We start from the raw sequence: 19,167 nt of genomic DNA, 5'->3' as shown, positions 1-19,167 counted from the left end.
CAGTCAGATCTCTGTGGGTTCAAGTTCAGCCTAGTCTACATAGCAAGTTCCAGGCTAGCCAGAGGTACACAGTGAGACCCTGTCAAACAAACAAACAAACAAACAAAAAAAAAAACAAAGACAAAAATCCCCAAAATTTCTTTATATCTTTATTTATGTATATGGGTGCTTTTTCTGCTCATGTGAATGTGTACCACATGAGTGCCTGGTACCTGTGGAGGTCTCCAGAGGGGACTGGATTCCCTGGACCTGGAGTTATAGGCATTTATGAGTTGTCATGTGGATGCCGGGAACTGAACCTGGGTCCTCTGCAAAAGCAGCAAGTGAAAAAAAAAAAAAAAGCAGCAAGTGCTCTTAACCATTGAGCTATCTCCCCAGCTCCTGGACTGGGTGATATTAAATAATAGAATTTTCCCCTATAATCTGGTGGTTGGGAAATCTGAGATTAAGACTCAGAATTTGGTGCCTGGTGAGGGCTTTCTCAGAGTCCTCTGGGAGGAGGGTGCTGTGTCCCCATGCTGAGGCCGGCAGAAGGGCAAGGTAGCTAAATGTTGCCACTTGAGTCTTTTAGGAGGTCCTCAGTCCCACCCAACGGAAAGGCTTCAGGGTCTCTTACCTCCTCTAGTCTCCACCTCTTAATCACATTGGCCTGGCCTGAAATTTGAAGGAGATGTAGTCAAACTATGGCAACCTAGAAGTGTGATTGCTGATTATATATAGTATTATCTTCAAACATTTTCAGCAATTTCTATTACCGTTTTCCAGATTTTATTGAGACAGTACTGAGATGTGTCCTGCACTCTCCCCGGGAGGTCCCTAGTGGTATTCTAAACGTGAAGTCTTTTTTCCCCATTGGTGCCTCCTCTTGTCTCTCACAGCTCCACTCCTTCCTGTTTACTTCTGGGCTCACCACCCAAATTTACCCAAATTTAGCATCAGGTCTTCGTCGTGGTCTTTTCTGCTGGGAACTCATTAAGGCCTGCTGTTTGCTGCGGGTTCTGGAACTCCTAGGTGGCCCTTCTGGGATCCATGGCTGTATAATGAACTGCCCCAGTCTGGCGGCTACAGGTGGCTTGATTACTCTGCAGGTTGACTGGGTTTGGCTGGATGGCATCTTACAGAGACGTCTGCAGGCTCTGCTGTGCTGATGTCCAGAACAGCTAGGAGCTCAAGGGCCGAGAGGCAGGACAAGAGTCTGCTAAAAGAGTTTTCTGAAACGGCATGAGGTCACCTCTATCCCACGCTAGTAACAAGTACTTTCAGGCTCTCTCAATACAGGAGAGGGGGAGAAATGAATCATGCTACAGTTTGAATATGAGATGCCCCCCAAAAGCTCTTGTTCACAGACAGCGGTAGAAAAACCATCAAGATGTGGGGCCTAGTTGGAGGAATAGGCCAGTGGGGTCGGGTCCTTAGGTGTGTATCTTACCTTTTACCTGCTCACTCTGTCTCTCTCTGTGCTGTTTGATTGGCCTCTCTGAGCAGGCTCTTGCCTCCATGGACCTCTGCCTCACCGCTGGTCCACAGCGATGGAACAAGCTGGCCCTGTACCGAAGGTGGGAGCCCAGATACCACGCTGCAGAACATATGGGCAGGATATCTTTGTGGACCTCAGGGCCAGGGCACAAACCTAGTCAGTATGCTTTGAGAACTCATTATAAATTCTATTTTGCCTCTACTGAAGACAAGGAAGTCTAGTCATTTCTAGAGGACCCGTGAGCTGAAAATAATGGAAACCTTGAGGAAGATTGATTTATCTGGATCCCATCTTTAAGTCTCAAGTGATCCCAAAGTATAGCATCAGCAGTCCTGATAGGGACTTGGGAAGCTCAGAGCAGCCCTACTTTAGCGTGTTTGGGATAATTAGCAACAACTCCGGTGGGGCTGGCACGGTGGCCTGGCGGTGCCTGCCGTTGCCAACACTATTGGCCTCAGTTTGATCACCGGAAGCCACGTGGCTGTCGGAGAGAACTGTCTCCCCAGCGTTGTCCCCTGACTTCCACGTGTGTGCTGTCAAGGCTAGCCTGGGCAACTTGGTGAGACCCTGTCTCAAAAGAAGAAGAAGAGCGAGGGTTGTGTGAATAGCTCAGCGAAGGAGTACTTGCCTACCATGTGTGGGACCCTAGGCTCAGTCTCTGGTACTGGGGAAAAAAAAGGTCTCTGGAGATGTGCTGTGAGGATTGTGAGTCAAAAGGATTGATTATTCTAGATTTCCAAGATAGGCCTCACTTGCCAATTATGTGTCCTCGTGGGAGAGAATCTCGGAAACCTGAAACACACCTCACACGGGAGAAAATGACATGCCCATGAAGCAGAGATTTGAAGGCAACACCTTTGGAGAGAGATGGCCCCAAACCAGGGAATGCCAGCAGCCGTTAGAAGAGGCAGAGAGTCTCCCCTGGAGCCTCTGTTGGACACACTGATCTTGGTCCCAGTACGTGACTCACCCTCTCCATTTTTAGTCCCGGACCTCTCGACAGAACGGTTGCCAGCTCTCTCAAGGGAAGGGCCCACGAGAGTGAGGCAGGAGCCGCTGTGTCTTTTATGGCCAGGTCGCATGCTACCATCCCATAACAGATTATAGAGGTGAGCGATGAACATGGGAGGGGACTTCTTGGGGTCCAGCTACCAGGAGGTGGGGTGTTCTGGTAAAGGCTAGCCGTCTCAGAGCAGTGGAAAGCCGTGTCATGTGACTGGAAGACCAGGATGAGCAGGCTGGCTGCAGCAGTGAGATCTGCTCAGTCAGGCCTTTCAAGTCTGGCTCCAGTTCCGGGATGGAGAGCCTTTCCTTCATCCTGCCTATCAGCCTCTGTCCAGGCTGCCAGGGAGCCAAGGCCTCCTCTGGGCATGGCTGGATCCTGTTACACTGTCACAGAGCAAGACAAGAACTGTGGAGCCTGTGGCAGGAGACAATGGCCTCCATTGAGGAATTATGACGTAAAGGAACCAGTCTGCAGTCACCAGTTTCAAGAGGGCCCAGGAGGTGCTCAGAAGAGACAAAGATGCTCACCACTGTCCCGGCATTCCCTCCCTCTCTGAGGTCTCCGACACTGTGCCAAGAGAGGAATTTCTCTAGGATCTGTCTGAAAAGGTCAGTTGTTAAGAACAGCGTCTTTAAAATCTGGCTTCTGACCTTCATGCAGTTTGCCCTTTCCTGATTCGCCTTCCAAGAGAAAAGCCCCCACCTAGGTGCTGGCAGTGGCGGAAAATGTTAGGGAAAGGTTTGAGTGTGGCTTGTGACAGCTTTGTCTATTTCCACAGGTCCAGCCAGAGTACTGGGTGACATCATATCTCAAGCACTTTGTGTGAATCCCGACATTTGTCTCTCAGCTGGGAGGATGGGGGTGGATTTTGTTCTTGGGCTTGAGCTGAGCCCCCAGCCTCACGGGCTGGCTTTATTGTTATCATATGTTAAGATATAATTCTGCAATGATGGCTGTGTCGAAGAGCCAGAACACAGGGGAAGAAGCCCCTTTCACAGGACCTTAGCTGCAAGACTAAGCTCTTCACCTTTACTCTTCTGTAGATTTGGGGATTCCTGGTGGGAATGTGGAGAAAGGGCCTTTGGCGGCGAGGGGTGGGGAGGGGACTTCTGTTGACCTGGAACTTAAGGATTAGTTTCCCCTGCAAGACCACCTGGACTATTTGTGATTACAGCTATCCGGCTGAGCACAGGCAGCTATTCCGACTCAGCTTAGCCGCTTACGTCAGGTGTGACCTTTGTAAGGTAGTCTTTGGGCGAGGGCTTTGTGCAAGGGCTGGCTGGCATTTCTGTGGGTGTTCTTTCTTCCAGCAATCATTTTGGGGAGCTGCCTGCCTTCTTCTGTCCTTTGTAGAATCAGCGAGGACATTGTAGGGGGATACCGAACTTCACTTTGCTCCATGCCTTTATTTACTTGAATGTCTGAGGTCAGGAACAGCAATGAGTAAGTGGAAAAATCCCATAATTAAAATCAAATTTCAGTTGCAGGGAGAACTTTGCCTTTGAAAGGAAAATAGTTGACAATATTTGTAAAAGAATAGCAATCATATACTTGGGAAAACTGCTACCCCCCAGTTCCATTAACCTGGCAATTTCTAATTGGAATCTAGACTCTCAGAGCATCTGTCAGGGATGTCCCATTTGCTCCCCTCTGGGCTCTGCCTGGTTCCCCCATCTATTCAGCTTAGTGTCTTGGGATGCTGGATTCTAAAGCCTGTACCAGCGGGTCCCTAAGATGTTGTTCTAACTGGTCCTTTTTGATAGTACTTAGGGGACAGGGAGAGAGACAGAATGTCTCCTTCTCCCTAATCCCTTCCTTTCTGGGTTTCTGTTTGTTGAGTCCATCTTCTGGCTGGGACCTTTTCTGTGCTGCCACTGTCTCTGAGTAGCAGCAGTTGCCACCTCACCTATGGGAGTGGCCCCCTGCTGTTGCTGGCCATGGGATGAGTGACACCCTGTACTGTCCTACACTGATCTGCATCTTTGCATATGGTCTTTGTTAGACTCTTCTCAGACTGCCCAGGCGAGTGTGCTGTTTGCCTTTCTAGGGACACTGGTCCATTCAACATCTAAAGTCTTATTTGTACAGTGTCTTTTCACTCTCTGTAGTGTCCTTTTCTTCTTTTGAAGGCCCCAAGGAGAACCTGAAGCTACATTGGAATTGGTGCTGTGTGAACTTGAAAGCCCAGAGCCGGCCTTTGGGGCTAGGAGCAGACTGGCTTTGTGCCTTCCTTCAGTGCAAAACCCAACTAACTGAGGATGGCTTCATCCCCAAGGGGAATATCGCAGACTGCTCAGGATAAAGTCAGACTTATTCTGAGAGGGGGAAGGGAAGAGGAAGGTGAGGAGTTGGGGAGGGAGATAAATGATTTGTTATTTTATTTACTGCTGTGAACTTCAAATTGCCAGGTTGGCAGGCGTGTTGTGCACCAACTAATCTACATAGTGAGTCCAGGTTGGCCAAAGTTACACAGTGAGACCTTGTCTCAAACAACAACCACCACCAACAACAACAACAAAATACTAGGTCAAATGTGTAGGACTGCAACGTTCCTGCTTCCTAAGGGAGCCTGGGAGAAGGCTTCAGGGAGATAACTTATGCCTTAAATTCCAGTGATAGTTACTAAGGAGACACCCCGAGTTAAGGGACAAGTCAACAAAACCAATAGAGGCAGGGCATCCAGTGGAATACAGTGGGGTTGCCCAGAATAGAAGGACATCAACGGCCCAGGGAGATGAGGAGAGCTTGAATGTGTCTGCTAAATTCCCGCATTTGAAACTTAAGTCTCAAAGTATCTGTGTTGGAGTCAAGATCTCTGCCCTCAGGGCTTAACTAGTTATCCTGGGGGGTAGGTATTTTGTACTGACAGTAAAACTGGCTCCAACCCCATCTTGTTTTCAGCCTTTTCCTTCCCTGTTGCAGGAGGGGCCTCTAGTTAGTTCCCGGCAGCATAGCCCCGAAATAAACACACAGCAACTGTATTATTTAAATCACTGCTTGGACCATTAGCTCTAGCTTCTTATCGGCTAACTCTTACATCTTAATTTAACCCATTTCCATTAATCTGTATATCACCACAAGGTCGTGGCCTACTGCCATGCACCGCACCCCCATGACTGCGCTCTGTGCGTTGGCACCCAGTTACCTCCAGCTTCGGGTAAGGGGCTGGAGATTAAAATACACAGATACACACAGACAGAGAGACAGCAACACGGGTCATCCTTGAATTCCCCAAGAATGCCCCCTTTATTGTGTTCAGGGGCAGATTATATAGAGATAGCCACACCCCAGCCAAACCCACCAGAAACCACTCTCCTGCCATCAGGAACTCCTGAAGGTCTCGTGCTCAGAGCAGCTGTAGGCACTCAGATCAGGGGAAAACAAGTTGTTTACAAGAAATTCAGGATCTGGGGTCTCACTGCTCCCAACAGCCTACCAGCAAAGTTTCAGCATGTCTATCTCTGGTGGTGGATCCATGGTGTCTCTCTCTTCGCCTTTCTCCCAGCATTCAGTCCAGTCCTCCCCACCTACCTAAGTTCTGTCATATCAACAGGCCAAGGGAGTTTCTTTATTCAGTAATGGTAATCACAGCCCATAGAGGGGACTCCCACGTCATTTCCCTTCCCACCTTCTGACATGGGTTGATGCAGAAATTTTAAAGATTCTTGCTAGACATCACACACTTGGGCTACCTACCCTATGGAATCATGAGTTAAATGTCTGTAGGGAATCAATTACCCAGGCTTAGGTATTCTCTTATAGAGACAGAAGACAAAAAAGCTGGCTGCAGGGTAAATAGAAGCCCAATTTGTGGCAAGCAAATGATCTGTATTTTAGTGTGTAGAAGCTCATTAACTGGGGTGAGCCATGCGAAGGCTGTGAGAGAGGTGTAGCGGAGAGTGGATGTGGTGGGAAGCAGACATGTGGGGAGAAAGAACCAGCAATGTCACTCCTCCAGCCTTTGTTCTTGTCAGGAGTCCAGAGCCTATTGACAACCCCTCTCTCCTCTGGGCTGGTGTGAAAAGGGTCGCAGGATGCTCAGCCCTACTCCCATCACCCCCATTTTCCAGATGTGAAAATTGAGGTGAGATGCCATGAGGCCATCTGGGCCAAATATTGATTTGGATTGCGTGAGGTGAGGCGTAAGGGTCCTTGCTGGGGATCTATCAGGCTGCCCTAGTGTGGCCCACGTCAGGAGACAAGTGAGAACTCAGTATGCATCTGCAAAGCCTGTCTTGCTGGAGGGGCTGCTCTCCCCTGAGTGGGTTGAGGCCCTCTTCCTGACGGGCTCCAGGGTGAGTTGCCAGGGTCTGGACAGAAAGGCATCCCACAGAGGTCACTGCATGGTGCCTTCACCAGCCCTGTGGTGAGGGAGGGAGAAATGGGCTGTGTGTCTTCATCTCATCTCTTACCATTGTCTCCTATAGATTGGATCTAAGCAATTGCAAATCCCTGTTGTAAGGAGGGGGCCGCTTAGCCCCGAAATAATCACACAGAAACTGTATTAATTAAATCACTGCTTGGCTCATTAGCTCTAGCTTCTTATTGGCTAAGTCTTACATATTAATTTAACCCATTTCTGTTAATCTGTGTATGGCCATGTGGCTGTGGCTTACCAGCTAAAGTTCCATCTGTCTCTGGTGGGGCTACATCGCTTCTCCTTGACTCTGCCTCCTTTCGCCCAGCATTCTGTTTAGTCATGTCTCCTGCCCCTCACTAGCTTTGTTCCCTTATAGCTCTGCTATAGGCCCAAAGCAGTTCCTTTATTAACCAATGATATTCACAGCATACAGAGGGGAATCCCACATCACTTGGAAGTGATGACATAGTATCTATCAGCTATGCCTTCCTCCTCCCTGGCCTGCTTTTCACTCTTTGACTTGTACAGATCCCACTTTCTTCTCTCTCCTCACAAGGTGAGAACAGCTAGAGGGAAAGCTGACAGGGCTATCCTGAAAAGGTTACAGTGCCAAGTCACTGGTGTCAGCATTTACCAGGCACATGGCACCCTGTTGAAGGAAGTCAGGGACCAGAGCTGGGCCAGGCAGGAGATATAGAATAATGTTCTGGTCCAAAGCAGACCCTGGGGCTAGCACTCTCTTGACTCCCACATGCAAGAAAGGGAATGGAAGGAGCAAGAGAAGTCAATGGTGAGTACATCAGTGCTGGATACCAGTGTGGACGATGGGGCTCCTTCACTGCTGGGATCATCCAAGGAGCCAGGGTGGAAAAGAGGGAAGGGGAGGCTACAGTGTTTACCTGTTAGATCCACACCCTCATCAGGGAGGTTTTCTCCAGTCTCCCTTGAATTCTGGTCACTTTGGGTGGTTCCAAGTGTGGACTGAGAGGTCTTGTGGAGCAAAGCCGATCATGTACGCGTGGGAGCTGAGCTCCTTTGTTGCCTGTCCACCAAAGCACAAGAGCCCAGGGCTGGGGAGGGCTAGCAGTAGCCGCACCCGGGTACCTAATGGAGAAACAGTCTTCCCAACTGAGAACCACACATTGGGCACCCACTGTGCTCATAAGGGCACACAACTTGCATCAACGCATGACCCAAACCAGGAGCCATTGCTGTGGAGACAGATGCCCCTGGGGTGCTGTTTAACATGGATGCCAAGCATTGTAGAACTGCGTTGACAAAACTGTGCCTAGCACACAGAAGGCATGCAGTAAAATGTGTTGAGGGAGCATTCCTGACTGCGGAGGGGTTGGGGAGATGGAGGGCAATGCAAGGGTGAGGGGTGGGGAGCTCTGACTCAAGTGCTCCCCGTCTCTCCAGAGAGTTTGAAAGCAGATGGAACTGGGCCTGGTGATCCAAGCCCATCATCCCAACTAGAGGTTGGGGCAGGAGACTAGAAAGTTCAAGTCCTGCCTGGGCAGCTGAGAGAGAGACTCTACGTCAAAATGAAAATTACAAAGAGAGCTGAGGATGTCGCCCAGTGGAAGGGTGCCAGCTCAGCACAGAGTTTGTAAGGCTCTGGGTTCAAGGTTCGGTTCCAGTGCTGGGGAAATAAAGACCAATGGGATTGAGCTGCAGTATCCAGGAGAGGCAGGAAATGGACTTAAGGGACAGCTGTGGCCTTTTTTTGCAGATCGTGGTACCCGTACCGAGTGTGGGAAGATTGATTAGGGGAGAGTGTGTTGGAACTACCTGACCCAACCAAGAGACTCCAGAGAGACTGGCAAACCGCTCAGCCACTCTGCAGGAAGGCCACAGCTCGCTTGCCCACTGGAGTCCTGTAGGACCATTTTTGGACCCTTCAGCTGGGCATCTCCTTGTCTCCTCAGCTGCCTGGGTAGCCTCCTGGGAAACTCCGATGACTTTATCCTTGTGCCTGGTGGAGGAAGGGAGGCAGTGGGCTCATCAGGCAGGCCGCACAGAGCAGCCTTTGTGCCCTGTGGCCTCCAGGAGGGGTAGGCTGTCTGCAGGCTCAGCGTCTGCTGGACGATAACACAGACACTCTTTGTGGTGCCCAGCATCCAGGAGGCATGGGGGCGGGAGGCCTAGGGGCAGGTTCCTGTGGACCAGCCAGCTTATGGGTGGCGTGTTGGAGGTGTTACGATGGTCCCAGCAGAGATGTGGGTGGGGTAGGGCACACAAGGGTTATGTGCGTGTGTGCGCGCATGCACGTGTGTGCATGTGTGTGTGTGCATGCATGTATGTCTGTGGGAAGATCCCTTTGCACTAGCCTGGATATTCCACACAGCAAACAGACACCAGCTCCAGATCCCCTGGCCCGGCCTGAGTGAAGCTCTCCTGATTTGCACTTTTGCTAACTAAAGCTGTGGAGTAACCATGACCCTCAGAGTCTTCTGGACTTTAAACATCTGTAGAGCCAAGGTTTCCAATGCAAAACCATGAATACTTACTGTATCTTCTCTGGTGAGATTCCTGGGGGCAGGAGGAGACTGCACCTCACTCAGGACCTGGCCTCCCAAGGCCAGGATTCACGGCTCCTTGACCGATTTTCCTGGCTCCACTCCTAGCCTATGTTTCTGGTGGAAATCCTCTATACTTGATTCAGCCAGGTCTTGGTAGGTGGGGACCAGCTGCCAGGCCCACTGTCTGCAGAGTCACACAGGGCGCCATGCTCAGAGGTGCCCCCCCCCCCCCGCTGGGCTTCAAGCCCTGCTGTTGTCTGGGGTGAGGGTGAGGGTAGGAGAGCCCAAGGCCATAAGCCATCAGCACTTTTCTGTCCCGGGGATCTGAACTCAGATTCATAGCAGACATTGCCCTGACTGAGCTATGTCCCCAGCCACAACAAATTGCTTATAAATAATTGTTTCATGGGCCAGTGAGATGGTTCAGTGGGCAAAGGCGCTTGCTGCCAAGCCTGATGACCAGAGTTCAATTCCCAGGACCAGCATGATAAAAGGAGAGAATCAACTCCCACAAGATGTCCTGTGACCTCTGTACACACATTATAGCACATATTCAGGTACATGTACAAACAAAAAATAAACAACTGCAATAAAATAATTCTTTCATTATTGTTATACATGTTTACTGTGAAATTTTTAAGCAATACAGAAAAATACTAAGAAGAAGGTTAAAAAGATCTGCCAGGGCACTATCACTTTGATTATTATTTATTAGCTTTTTGGTAAATACTATTTTTTTTATTTATGTGTATGAGTACTTTGCCTACATGTTTGTATGTGCACTACATGCCTGGTGCCCATGGACGTAAGAAGGTGAAGGATCCCCTGAAATTGGAGTGAGGGATGGCTGTGAGCTACCATGTGGGTGCTAGCAATTGATTGAACCCAGGTTCTCTGCAAGAGCAGCCAGTGCTCTTAGTCATGGAATCATTTTTCCAGCCCTGGTAAATACTTTAAAATAGTAATTAAATTTTTTGAGATAATAATGTAATTACAAATTTTCTTTTTCCTTCCTCCAAACATCCCCATATGACAGGCCCCACTCTCTTTCAAACTCATGGCCTTTTTTTTCTTTAATTGTTGCTTCATATCATATGTAATTTTTAATACATACATCTATCATTTATGTATATTTGGACTATAATAACAAAATATTAAATATTATATTAATATATCACTATAATATATTCTAAATATACACATATAGTGTATTATATTCCTAGGTATAATTCCTAAATAAACACACACACACACACACACACACACACACACACACTCGTAAATGTCCTGTATACAGGGCTGACCATTTGGTTTTGGACAGCCACTTGCTGTGCTCTTTCCTGGGGAAGTCTGTCTCTCCTGATCTTAGCACTCCTTAGGTGGTAAGTAGTTCCCTGCATAGAGCTGAGGACTCCTGGTCTTTCTCCTGCCGTTCCTGTTCAGCTCATGCTTAGGTGGTCATGTTGGTGAGGTACAGTTTCTAACATGCCTAGGACATATAATCTCACAGAAAACTTCCTGCTCCTCTGACTCTTACAGATTTTGCTCCCCCTCTTCTGGGATGCTCTCTAGGCTTTGGCGCAGGAGCTGTGTTGTAGATGTATCTATTGGGACTAGGCTATGCATCTCTGCATTATGACTGGATGTGGTTTTCTGGAACGTCTGAAGCAAAGAGACGTTTCCTTGATGAGGGATGAGGATTGCACCTATCTGTGGGGACAAGGACAAACCTTTAGAGTTTGGCAGGACTGTGCTGGTTTAGTAAAGTCTCAGGTGTAGGTTCTCCTTCAAGATCCATGACTTCACTAGCCCTGGGGAGTTGGCTAGGTTTCCAGTACCGGGCACGATTTCCCTCTTATTGAGTGGGTCCTAAGTCCAGCTAGAGACCTATTGGTTGCCATCAAGGTATGTGTGCCACTACCGCACCCTTAAGATTATTGTGTCATGCTGCTGGGTAGGACTGGCTCCCCTTCTTTGGAAGTTCTCATGATGCCGTCTAGTTCCATGAAAGGTATTCCTCAGGGAGGAAGTGTTCAGGTCTTTCCAGCTTGGAGGCAACACTTTTCCAAAATGCTTACTTTTTTATATTATGTGTATGGTTGTTTTACATGTGTGTGTGTGTGTGTGTGTCTGTATACCATGCGCATGCAGTGCCTGTGGAGGCCAGAAGAGGGTGTCAGGTCCTCTGGAATCACAGTTATGTACTATTGTGTGGGTGCTGTGCATCGAACCTGGATCCTCTGGGAGGGCAGTTAGTGCTTCTAATCCCTGAGTCACCTCTCTAGCCCTGGCAAACACTTTTATGATGCTTTTGTGTGTTTATACGTGTGTGTTTATACATGTGTATGTATATATCCACACTTTTGTGTGTTCATACATGTGAATGCTTATACATGTGTGTTTATACATGTGTATGTTTATATCTACACTCACATAATTCCATACGCTTCTATATTTTTATGTTAATAGATTCATCACATATTATCATAGAATATACATGTATTATAATGGATCTGCTTGTGTGTGTGTCTGTGCGAGTGCATGCGTGCGTGTGTGCGTGTGTGTGTGTGTGTGTGTGCATGTGTGTGTGTGCATGTGTGTGTGTTTAGCTTGTTATTTAGTTTTAGGCCGTTCAAAAATCCAGAACATATAGAGAGCTTCCAAATTTTTGTCAGCTGTGTGGAATTTCATTGTATTTCTACACTCTGGCCCTTGACCAACTTTAACTTCAAAATTCTCATGACTCAGCCTCTCAAAGGCTAGGATTCCAGGTGTGTGCTACCATACTGGTGATCAAACCTTTTTTTTTTTTTAAACATTTTATTTAGGTATGATTGATGTATAAAACTCTGTCGATATTTAATGTAAACAACTTGGTGTGTCTAGAGATAAGCATATATCTGCATAATCAGCAGTCGGTGTCAAAAACTTATTCATGATTCAGAATTTCCTCCTGCTTGCTTCTGCTTTTTTCCCTTGTAGTTTTTTTCTTTTGTTTAATGGGAAAAGCACTTCATATTAGCTCTGCCCCCAACAGACTTTCATGTATATAGCACAGTATTCTTCATTGAAAGGCCCTAGTTGTACAGTAGACCTCTGGAGTTTGCATCCTGCATGTCTGAGTTTGTGCCCTTTGGCCTCATCACCTCGTTTTTCTCCTTCCCTGGTCTCTGGCCAACACCATTCTACTCTCTGTTTTGATAGATCCCATGGAGACAGTACCTTAGCATAGTACCCTCCCAGTCCTTCTATGTTACTGCAAATGGCAGGCTCTCCTTTCAACATGTTATCTGTTGTACGTGTGAGTGTGGGTGTGTGCGGAGGCCAGAGGATGACTCCCAAGATACGGTCCTCACCTTCCGTCTTGTTGGGTAGGGTCTTTCCTGTTTCTGCAGCTATGCATGCTCCAGGCTAACTGGACTGCGGGCTTCTGGCCATTTGTCTTACTTTTCTATGGCTGTGACAAAACACCAGGACCAAAGCAACTTCTAAAAGTAGGTGTTTAATTGGTTTACAGTTTCAGAGGGTTAAAGCAAAGGTGAGAGCTCACATCTCACACACTGGGAGTCACAAGAATCTTCCGAAACCTCAAAACACACCCCCAGTGACACACCTCTAAATCCTTCCTAAGCAGTTCCACCAACTATTCAGATGTATGACGCTGTGGGGCCATTCTCATTCAGACCATCATAGTATCCTCCCGTCTCTGCTTCCCTTCTTGTGTAGTACTGATGGGACCGAGGTTCATGACCCACATCTACTTTTCATGTGGCTTCTGAAGCCCGAACACAGATCACCAGACTTCACCCTGCCATCTCTCCAGCTTGCTCCTCCTTTTAGAAACTATTTCTCCATCTACAAAAATCTAGATTGTTTCCCTACTTACCTTCGGCTACCACGGGTAACACTACACTGAGTTTAGGGCATCCCAAACTTAACCTTAACTTTTCCCACTTGCCATTACCCTCTTTGTCATCACTCTTTCCACAGGAATACACACCGGTCCTCCCTTCTCCGTGGGAGATATGTCTTAACATCTCTAATGGATACCCCAAATCACTGAAATTATCAAACACTACATATGATATTTTTCTCATGTATTCATAATTATAATAAATTTTAGTTTATAATTTAGGCACGGTATAAGACTAATAATTAAGTAATAGCAACAGAACAATTGTCACAATAAACTATAATAAAAGTTATACGAATGTCTGCTTTTTCAGAATATCTTAAGTGGGCATGTGTATGTGATCTGGATGTACACACATGTTTACATTTGTGAGGGTGCTTGTGCACATGTGTGCATGTGGAGGACAGAGACTGGTGTAATGTGTCTTCCTCCATTCCTCTTTAAGTGTTGACGCAGGGTCTCCCACTTCTCTCACTGAACCTGGAGCTCTCCAATCTGGTGAGTTTAGCTAGCTAGCCAGCTTGTCTAGCCAGGGTCAGGGTGTTTTTCCTTGGTCCTTTTCACCCTATTGATAGGTGACAGAGAGTAACCAAACCACAGAAACCAGAGCCATGGACAAGACAGGACTACAACAAAAATAATGATTTCTTGTTTACCTATAATTTAAGTGTAACCGTGTACCCTGCATTATTTATTCATGTGTAAGTCTGATCCCCTGATCCCCTGATGCCCTTGTGCCTGTTAAGGAAGTCTGGCACACAGGGGCTGAGTCAGAGAGCTCCCGTCTCTGCTGTCTGTTTCCCTGTGGCGGCTGAGCCAAATCCTCTCGGAACCTTCCTCTTCAGCCAGGAAGTGCTGTCCTGCGCCCTGCATTTCCATATATTCTTCCAAGGGCACGGCTTGTTTATCCGATGGTCTGTTACTTGTGAGTCCGCACAAAGAACTTGTTCACTCTGTGCTCTTAAAACTCTAGCGTCCCCTTGTCCTTCCACTGACTCATGAGGGCACGGAGGATCGGAGGGGCCTGCTGGAACCACCCGTTTTGACTCTGAACTCTCGTTAAATCATAGCGTGCTAAACCACACCTGGCAGTTAAGAGCCCTGTTTGGGGGCAGTTCTGGGAATTTGAGGGACAAAATCTGGCCTTGAGGCTGCTAGGGTAAGATGGGGGCAGGGCACTTAGGTTAGCTCTCCTCGCCCACGTGTACAAAGTCCAGACACTGCAGCAGGCCAGTGGCCACCTGGCCTTGCTTATCTGCCTGCCCCAGCTCCTCCCCTCTCTTGTCTTCCAGGGATCTTCAGCGGAGTTTGGAAGCTGGAGTAGGAGGAGCGGTGTGGGGGGCCAGCTTACGGGAAGTCTGCTCCTTGAGAGATAGATGCCCCTCACTTTTAGTGTCTCAGCTTCTTTTTTGTTGCTGTTTGTTTTAAAATATTTATTTTATTTTTAATTTGTGTGTGTGTGTGTCTGTGTGAGAGAGAGAGAGAGAGAGAGAGGGAGGGAGGGAGGGGGGGGGGGAGAGAGAGAGAGAGAGAGAGAGAGAGAGAGAGAGAGAGAGAGAGAGAGAGAGAGAGCGCATATGCCATGGCAGCTGCCTGGGTTACAGGCAGTTGTGAGCAGCCCAACATGGGTACCAAGAACCAGACACCAGACTCTGGGTGCAAGATGGCTGTGGTGTGTCGGAGCGTGAAGGGCCTGGTTGCTGTAATAACTGGAGGAGCCTTGGGCCTTGGCCTGGCTACGGCCGAAAGACTGGTGGGACAAGGAACCACAGCTGTGCTTTGGACCTACCTCTAACTCAAGGGGTGAGGCCCAAGCCAAGAAGTTGGGAGAGAGCTGCGTGTTTGCCCCAGCCAACGTGACCTCTGAGAAGGACATACAAGCAGTTTTGACTCCAGCAAAAGAGAAGTTTGGTCACATAGATGTGGCTGTCAACTGTGCAGGTATTGCAGTGACCATTAAGACATACAACCAAAAGTAGAACCAGGTCCATACCTTGGAGGACTTCCAGCAGGTTCTCAATGTGAATCTCTTAGGCACTTTCAATGTGATTCACCTGGTTGCTGGGGAGATGGGCCAGAATGAACCAGACCAGGGAGGCCAATGCGGAGTTATCATTATTAATACTGCCAGTGTGGCTGCCTTTGAAGGCCAGGTTGGACAAGCTGCATGCTCTGCATCCAAAGGGGGCATAGTAGGCATGACACCGCCCATTGCTCGGGATTTGGCTCCCATAGGCATCCGTGTGATGGCTATTGCTCCAGGTTTGTTTGCCACCCCACTGCTCACCACCCTTCCAGAGAAAGTGTGCAACTTCTTGGCCAGTCAGGTGCTCTTTCCCAATCGACTAGGTGACCCTGATGAATACGCTCATATGGTACAAATCATAATCGAGAACCCATTTTTGAATGGAGAGGTCACTCGGTTGGATGGGGCCATTCGAATGCAGCCTTAAAGGGTGAAGACAGGAAAAACACCTGCTTCTTTTCAGTGTGAAGGAAACCTAACAGTCATTTTGTAACCCTGCTCCAGTCACCCTCTGTGCCTAATAAATTCTCAAGTTAAAAAAAAAAAAAAAAAAAAAAAAGAACCAGACTCTGGTTCTCTGCAAAAGCGGCACTTGATCTTCACTGCTAAACCACCTCTTCAGCTCCAAGCCTCAACTTCTTTACCTGCTGAATGGATGGAAGGAGTTCTACTTATGCCAGTTGTAGAGCAAATGCAGCCACCTTGCGTCTGAGTTAGAGATGGGTATCCTTGTGACCAGACGCTTTCCTAACTGTCCTTCCTACTCAGAACTGTGCCCTCTCCCTTCACTTCGGTGTTTCCAGCAGGCTTCTATTACGAGAACAGGAGCTCCATCATTTCTACGGGGCTGGACCGGGAGGAGGGGAGCAATGGCCCTCTATAGTTTCTGTATACAAATAGTGCTCAATACATGTCTTGTGTAAACTACTGGCTGCTGCAGGTGAGACAGAGGCTGTTCCAGTTCACTGGTCCCCATCTCCACTATAATCAAAGCCTTAAATGCACCAAAACAAGCCGATAAGAAGCTAGTGATTCGTTGGACTTCCCAGCATCCTTGGGTTCCCCTGCTGCAGCAAGAATGAACATCACCAGCTGGATGAATGGGTATCATGACTGCAAAGTCCTGTGGTCCTGAATAACAGGCTCCCCATGAAGGTACCCAAGTGCTGGTACCTCTCATAAGATTCCCAGCCCCAGACATACCCATTGTTGCAGCTCCAGCAGTGTAACCCCCCCTCCACAATGCAACATGCCCAGCTGAGCTTCTTAGGGTGCAGCTCCCAGGAGGGTGTCTCAGTTTTAGAAGTCACAGTCTGGTTCAGGTTTTTACATCCCAATCTCTGGTCAGATGCTGCATCCTTCCTGATTTCCATGAAGCTTCCCTCAGCCCTAGATGTCCTCTGAGATTTATCCCCTCCCACCTCCACCACCAGCCACTAATCAGCCCCTTGGGAAAATAAGGCTTCAAATCTAGATTCACGTTTTGTACCTAATAGTGCAGTCCTGATTTAATCCCAGTCCTGTTTACCTGAGTCATTTTACCATCCTGACAATAACTACAAGGTGGATGGATAGAGTTCATAACGCTTTCGGCAGATGGGGAGAGCGAGGACCAGTGATGTTACCTGTGGGAAATCTCTGCTGGTTGACAGTGCGGGAGGTTAAGCCATGCTGGACTCTACTGCCTAAGGGTTTTACAGGCTCTAGAGTGGTAAGGGTAGGGACTGTGATCCAGGGTGTGCACTAATGTATTCGTCTGTGTCATACAAGTGTGACAGTGTGCTCTTAAGCAAGCTTACACAGAAGAGGCTGTACACTAGGAGTGACAGCTGGTAAGAAGGGGAGCTCCGGAAGGGGTGGGGCATTGGCACTGGGAGCTCCGAGAAGATTAAGGAGTGTTGAGACAAGGAGGCCACACCTCACCACCCTCGGTCCCCCCCACCCCACCCCAGGCACAAGCTAGGCCTCTCTCACAGAAGGAGCAAGCCGTGGGGTTGGCTAGCAGAAGGCAGCCTCTGTGATGTGGCATCCTGTGCTTGCTGTCAACAGCTGGCCAGCGGACCTCTCTCGGACTTTTCTCCAGGGCGGACTTGCCAGCCTAATGCTGGGTGTTCTATGACCAGCTTAAAGGTCTGGCAGCTTTGCCAAAGATCCGGCACACCGTAAGAGCGCGTCCTGGGGCCAGGTCTTGCCTGAAGGTTCAGCAGCGTCCACCCATCCACCCTTTCAGGGAGTGGGGGAACTCAGCGCAGGGGCTTTGAAAGTGAAGGGGCAGCTCCCGGGAGTTGCTGCTCTTGAGTCTCCTTTCTGTAAAATTAGGGTCCTGAGGTGGCAGGACAGGGCGTGTCTGTGACAGCTGTCCCCAGCGCAAAGTTGACAGAGCACCCAGAAGCTGCAAACTGGCCAGTCCTGGCTATTAGCACAGCAGCTCTGCAATTCAGCCCTAACATTTGCTAGCTCAGGAAGGATTCAACCTATTTAATAAAGCTTTGGTTTTTCTGTCTCTAAATTGGGGACAATAGTAATCCTTACCTTTCTCAGAGCGCTTGGAAGGTTATAGCTGATAACCACGAGCATTTAATACTGTTAAGATGCTGTTTTAAGAGTTTTAACTGTGCTAACTTACTGAATTTCCCCACTGGGACTTTCTGAGCCAGGTATCATGGCCTTTCCCATTCTGTGGGTGAGAAAAGCCACATTCAGAGATGTTGAATAACTTTACCAAGGCCACCTAGCTGGCAGGGGGCGAAGCCAGACTTCAGAATGGCTTTAAGCCAAGCCCTGAAGCAGGTTCCACTGGCTGCCTCTGCAAGGTACAAACGCTGGCATGTGCCTGGAGAATGGTCAGTGCTCAATTAAAGGTCACAGGGACACAGGGAAGTGTCGGGTGAGACACTGAAGTTGAGGAAGAAGGATGTGGGCACGGGAGATAAGGACGTTCCCATCTTAGAATCTGCTTGAAGCCTCTTGCTAACAGAGGATCAAGAATTCCAGCACAATCAGCATTTGCTATAGCCGGGCAGTGGTGGCGCACGCCTTTAATCCCAGCACTCAGGAGGCAGAGGCAGGCAGATCTCTGTGCATTTGAGGTGTGCCTGGTCTACAGAGTGAGTTCTAGCACTGCCAGGGCTACACAGAGGAAGGAGAAACACATCAAGCTTAGCGCCTAAGCCATATGACCTTACTCCTTCCCTAGACATTTTCCAGGAGCTTCATTCGCTACACCCGAACTTTGTTTACAGTGGACATCTAACTCACCCAGCAAACCTTGTGGCCTAGGGTTTTACTTCATCACCTGTGATCCTATCCAGGGCTTTGGAACCACTCCACAATCTGAGGCAGGTTCCTTAGCAACCCTTGTGTACCTCCAGAACCCACCCAAGCCTGCATATATGGCTGCCATAAAAACATTAGCTGAGAGTCTCTCTTTGAGAAGTCCACACCCTGTTCGCAGATGTGTCTCACCTTCTTCCAAGCGCCTTTCTTTCTAGTTCCTCCCGTGCTTAAGATCGGTGTTAAGAGTGTCTCTTCACAAACAACTGATTCTTACTGTCTCCTCTCGGAAGTCTTTTCTGTGTTGAAGAATCAGATTTTTACCAGAGTGGAGATCCCTAAAGGATGAGGGAGCTCCTCAGGCTGTGGGGGGCAGCGTCGAACTGTTTCTCCATGCTACCTCTCACTGCTGACAAAGTATTGCTATGTTGTTATCACTGACCGGCCTTCCTTCCTACTTTCCTTCCTTCCTTCCTTCCTTCCTTCCTTCCTTCCTTCCTTCCTTCCTTCCTTCCTACTTTCCTTCCTTCCTACTTTCCTTCCTTCCTTCCTTCCTTCCTTCCTTCCTTCCTTCCTTCCTTCCTTCCTTC

General features: G+C 48.4%; 1 pseudogene; it reads left to right on the top strand.

The window, feature by feature from the left end:
- The first annotated feature begins 14,845 nt into the window (after positions 1-14,845).
- Positions 14,846-15,752, top strand: LOC126512075 (3-hydroxyacyl-CoA dehydrogenase type-2-like; annotated as a pseudogene).
- Positions 15,753-19,167: the final 3,415 nt, after the last annotated feature.

The sequence above is a fragment of the Alexandromys fortis genome, unplaced genomic scaffold, assembly GCF_014885135.2.
Source record: "Alexandromys fortis isolate MF-2015 unplaced genomic scaffold, M_Fortis_MF-2015_v1.1 scaffold_115, whole genome shotgun sequence".
NCBI lineage: Eukaryota > Metazoa > Chordata > Mammalia > Rodentia > Cricetidae > Alexandromys > Alexandromys fortis.
The sequence above is the reverse complement of the archived record's forward strand: the minus strand, read 5'-3'. Positions and strand labels throughout refer to the sequence as shown.